Below are 5,216 nucleotides of genomic sequence, written 5' to 3'. Positions count from 1 at the left end.
GACTGTGGTAGGACTACATACGACACTATCCATGTAATGTATGCTTCCATTATGAGACATACTCATGAGCCTAATTGTCTTCTGACATACTATACTGTAATGAGGCATTAAAATCTTGTTCTTTTACTGGGACTCCCCACGGGGAGAGAGCAAAATGAGGGACTACAGACAAAGTCCCCGCCGCGTCTCGTCGTTCTCGCGTGGGGTGATTTTCACGTGTGCTCGCGTTTCGCTTGCTCTACTATCCCTAAGGAAAAATGGGGACTACTCGTAGTCTAGAGGGCTATGCAAATGACAAACTCACTTTTTATGGTGGGGGCGGGGTGGGGGAGAGAAGGGGTTGATAGAGAGGGTACTTTGGTCTTATCTTTGATTGGTGGATTTAAAAGCCTCTGACGTAAGACTTCCTGAATATGAGTGAACTTTGACTCTGCAGATAGCAAAACAGACAAATAAAGAGGAGTACAAAGTTGGCAAGATACCCATAATTCTGACCCTGATATCGAATAGCCAGAGAATCAATGAAACATTCATTGTCTCATGCGGACTAATCAAATAGTAATTAAGCCATGGCTTCTCAGAAGCAGAGTTTGCCTTCCTTTGCCTCGACTCTTTCTGTCTTGTCGATTGTGTTTTACTGCGCCGGTTTTCTGAGAGTAGAATTAGAGCTAAACGAACAGAAGAAGAGAATAAACGATCTTGAAAACAACAAGGAGAATAATCCCCCCGATGTTCCAAACGGTGACAAGTCAACTAAGAATACTCATGGTAAGTCTTTTCTATTGTGGTTCAATATTTTACAATAAGAACGTTACACAGAATGCTTATTTTATTTTTTCTTTAAAAATATTCTTGCGAGTGCAGAAAATCTTGTATATACGGTAGATATCTTGTCCGGCTTTGGGTGTTCTTGGCGCAGGGGTAAAGACAACCGAAGGTGAACAGGTCACCATTTGTTTCCTTTGTAGGGAATAAGTATTTAAAAAAAACAATCGATCACTTAATGATCTTTGTTTCTGAATAGTAGGTGAACTATTGTTTTCAAATTACAGTTCAAATTAAAGATGACGAACATTTTTTTTTTAAGAAAGCTGCATCGATCAAGCAGATGGGACTAAATTTTTTTGGACTAGTAATTATCATTTCAGGATTCTCATAAATCTCAGCTCAATCAACAAGTTTTCTTATAAAAAAAATTTCAAAATTTTCTAATCTGATTCCCTTAATTGCTGGTTTTCAGTGTCAAGCAATTCAAAATAGATCAAAATAAAAGTCAAAACCGTTCAATAGATAAAGTCCAGAATTATTATTATTATTATTAATCTGGCAAACGAAGGGATGTAAATATGGAAAGACCCTCGCCAAGATTCAGGTCAGAGCAATATTTCGTATACGAGATATCCGAAGAAATGCTTTCACAAAATTAAGAGATTTGTAAGGAGACGCCATACTGGTGCCCTCCGGGATGAGCACCAACATGGCGGAAGGAAACCAACAGAATTATCTGTTACCGAGTTTTGCTACAAGAGCGTGAATTTATTCTTCGAGGAACTCATAAACATTAAAGTAATACTTTATCTAATAAATGAACTGTTTAAAGAGCAAAATTCCCTGAAATAAGTAATTTCTTTAACCTACATGATAGCTCTCTTGGCCGTTATGTAAATGCCGCGTAGCGCAAAAGCTTAGAAATTCAAGCGTACTCTATCACGAAACCAAGAAACCTTTTGAAGCGAAAATTTGTTTGAAAATTAGTGTTCAGCTCCTCTAATACATTATGAAAGTAAAATATAGGTTCTATCGATAGTTTTGAAGTTTGAATTTTAGTGACATCATTTGAAAACCAACAATACTTATACCGGGGGGAGGGGTTCTTCTGAGAATTCTTGATGGTGGTGTGCCGCCCGGTTTTCCAAATCCTGACCCTATTTTAGACCCAAAAATGTAATTTTACATACCCGTTTTCAGACCTGGCTTTTAGGCAGAAATTATGTTATTATTACGTTGAACGCAAACCTGTCTTTCTTTTCTATTTATTTGGAATTGAAACGATAAATACGTTCATACACTCACATAGTTCCATCGAAAACCATACCCCATTCCAGACCAAAATGGGCAAAGTGTTTATTCTTTTTCAAGCCAAAACGGCGCCAAAACCCTACCCGATGTGGCGGCACATACCTATATAGCTTATATAAGGGAGTACCCCCCCCCCCCCCGCCCCAGTGCTTATATTTCTTATTTATTGAGTCGGCATGTCATCAAAAAACGTCGTGATTAGGTGTATCTAGGATACAGTCGTCAAATTTGAGTAGACTACACTGGCCTTATTCTCTTCGAGAAGTATTAAGTCCTCATTCCCCTTTGGCGAGCAAACATTGTTTTATTGAGTTAGTGAAACGTAAGAGCTTTTTATTTTTCCTAGATTGACCTGTCAATCACGAGGATAGTCTGCATGTGTTTTAGCTTCTGAAGGGCAATTTTTGTATTTCCTGTGTGCAGTCAATTTCGCACGCGGCGGTCTCAGTGAGGCGGAGCCAGTGAGGCTTTCCTGTCTTTCCTCATTTCCTTTTACCCAATTTATTTTTAGTGCTCTATTACCCCGCCTAAAGGCCTGTCATCTCTCTGTTTGCAAACACCTATTTGAATATCACGTCAAAAGGAGATCGGCTAAATCGCCGGCGAATGTTGCATTCATTTTTACTGTATAAAGTTGCCGGACTCTAGTTAAATAAATTTTTTAACTTTATCAACAACTCCACAAACAATACATTACATATAACTGTACATAATGCTTTAATTTACTTTAAACAGAACTGAATGCAAGGCTGGCAATACGGCAAAGAGTTGATTTATTTGAGGCTAAAATTTGTTTTAATTGGACCCCAATAAAATCAGCCCCGTAATGCCAGCCTTGCATTCAGTTTCGTTTTAATTCCCATTTCAAGTGACGTCTGGCATTAGCATCTCTACATTAGAGATCCAGCAAGAAAGAACAAGTCGGTTTTATTTACGCGTTAAGTGGACCTCTGCATTGAGGGATTTTACTAAGATTAACTAGGTACAGGGTTCTCTGTTTTGATCTTAAGCACTGACATATTTTGTAGAAACTGAATATGCCAAGCTCCATAGGAATAGGCGAGCAGCCGATGTACTGAGAAACACCACGGAAGCTTAAATCACAGTAGACAGGGAAACAATTCTGAAGATTAACAAACTGTTGTCCGAGCTGAAACCTCAACTCTGTCAATCACATGGTCATAGCTGTCTCCCAGGTCCTCCCGGTCCACCTGGTCCGAAGGGAGACAAAGGATCCCAGGGACGAAGGGGAAACAAAGGAGACCAAGGTATTATGGGATCTCCCAGAATAAACGGCAAACAAGGTACCATTGGACCTGTCGGCCCTGAGGGTGATGCTGGACTCAAGGGACAAAAAGGAGAGATGGGATCTGCAGGCATGCCGGGAGCTAAAGGAGAACCTCGTGAATCGATTTCAGCCCCTGCTGTTGCCGTGTCCCCTAAAATACTGACAGTTAACCAAGATGGATCAGCCTCGTTTCAGTGTTCAGTGAGTGGTAATCCTAAACCTGCAATAAAATGGATTAAAACGAACAGACAGTCGAGTCGGTCAGTGGTTTCAGGAGGAAAGTTGCTTCTTAAGAATGTGCGAGGAAGTAATTCGGGTACATACAAATGTTCAGCGGTCAACATTTTAGGACAGGCGCAGGCACTAGTACAGCTGATAGTAAATGGTAAGATCGCTATGGACTATAGATAGAAAATTGAATAGTATTATACCAATTTCGAAGATCCTGCTGTCCTTACATTGTGCTTTGGATAACTTATTTCAAAACAAAGTAGAAAAACAACTTATAAAACTGACTACCATAAATTGTTGTCGTCGATTTTTATTCAGAGCTATTTATGCCTTTCTCAGGTTAGCTGTCAGCTCTATTGTACAATGTAGCCTTAAAATCCTAATTCCTCTAGTTAATAAAATCAAGGCAAGCCACTTATCCAAGGGAATTGGTCAAAAACACTAACTAATAACTTTCCCTATATATGTCCCTAACAGAAGCCACTGTTTTAGCAAGAAGTCTCGGTGACCTGGCTTAGATCACTTAAGCCTATTTTTGTGTTAATTCTTCTTATTAATCATACCATAAAAAAATTCTTGTTGTAGTTTACCCTCGAGTTTCCCTTCATCCGGGGCCTCATCACGCTATTGAAGGAAGCAACTATACTTTCCCATCCTGTAACGTGACTGGGTATCCTGCACCCGCGGTCACTTGGAGAAAGACATCTGGTCCATTACCCCAGGGAAGGGTGAAGTACAACAACAGTGCATTGCAAATTCTACATGTTCGTAAAGATGACTCTGACTTCTACTTCTGTTCGGCATCAAACCTGTTGGGACGCGTTGAAAAGAAAGCTTTCTTAGTTGTTGTCTCTCCTCCTCGATTCATTGTTAAACCGCCTGCTAAAGTTTTCCCAGGAGTGGCCAGCACTTTGACCTTAGACTGCAAGGCTACTGGTGATCCTCAACCTGTCATCAGCTGGAAGAAACAAGATGGCCAACTACCTGCTGGACGAAGCCGCCAGCTGATAAATGGAACTTTAGTAATAAGAGACATAACAATGAAAGATAGAGGAATTTACAAATGTATTGCACCATATGCAAAAGTGTTCAAGACAGAAGCCGTGACTTACATCGAATTTGAAGAAGGTAATTCTTTTTTATAGTGCTATTTCATTTCTAACCCTCTAATAAACCTCTCCTTTACGTATATAACGCGTCATTGCTCCCTCTGACTGCAATATTAGGGCAGAGTAATAGAACAGTACATGCATTGTCTCAGCTATGATCAACTGGTAGATTCTGTCTGTGATTTTGTTTTAAGCACTCCACCCAGTTTCATTACCATATTTAATCACATACTTAAGCTTGTCTCATCAATTGCGGAAATTGCGTCGAGTAAAGAACGAAGCGATCCATATATTTCCCAATAAAAGCTTTTTTTGTTTGTTTCTTTTTCTTTTTCACAGTTTTTTCTTTTATCGTATATGTTGCTTACCGACGAAAAGTTGTAACCTTTATCTTACTATAAATGTAGCCAAGGCTAAAAGCGAAGCGTCCATTTATACACTTTCAATAAGCTTCTAAACCTATGCAAAGAAATCCAGAAATTCATACTTAACTGATCTTAAAACAAAAA

The 5,216-nt window shown here is 39.4% G+C and overlaps 1 pseudogene; it reads left to right on the top strand.

Moving 5' to 3' along the window:
* Positions 1 to 535: 535 nt before the first annotated feature.
* LOC140936483 (peroxidasin homolog) lies at positions 536 to 5,007 on the top strand (annotated as a pseudogene).
* Positions 5,008 to 5,216: the final 209 nt, after the last annotated feature.

The sequence above is a fragment of the Porites lutea genome, chromosome 5 (genome assembly GCF_958299795.1).
Source record: "Porites lutea chromosome 5, jaPorLute2.1, whole genome shotgun sequence".
In the NCBI taxonomy this organism is placed as follows: domain Eukaryota; kingdom Metazoa; phylum Cnidaria; class Anthozoa; order Scleractinia; family Poritidae; genus Porites; species Porites lutea.
Note: the sequence above shows the minus strand (reverse complement) of the source record. Positions and strands in the feature narration are given on the sequence as shown.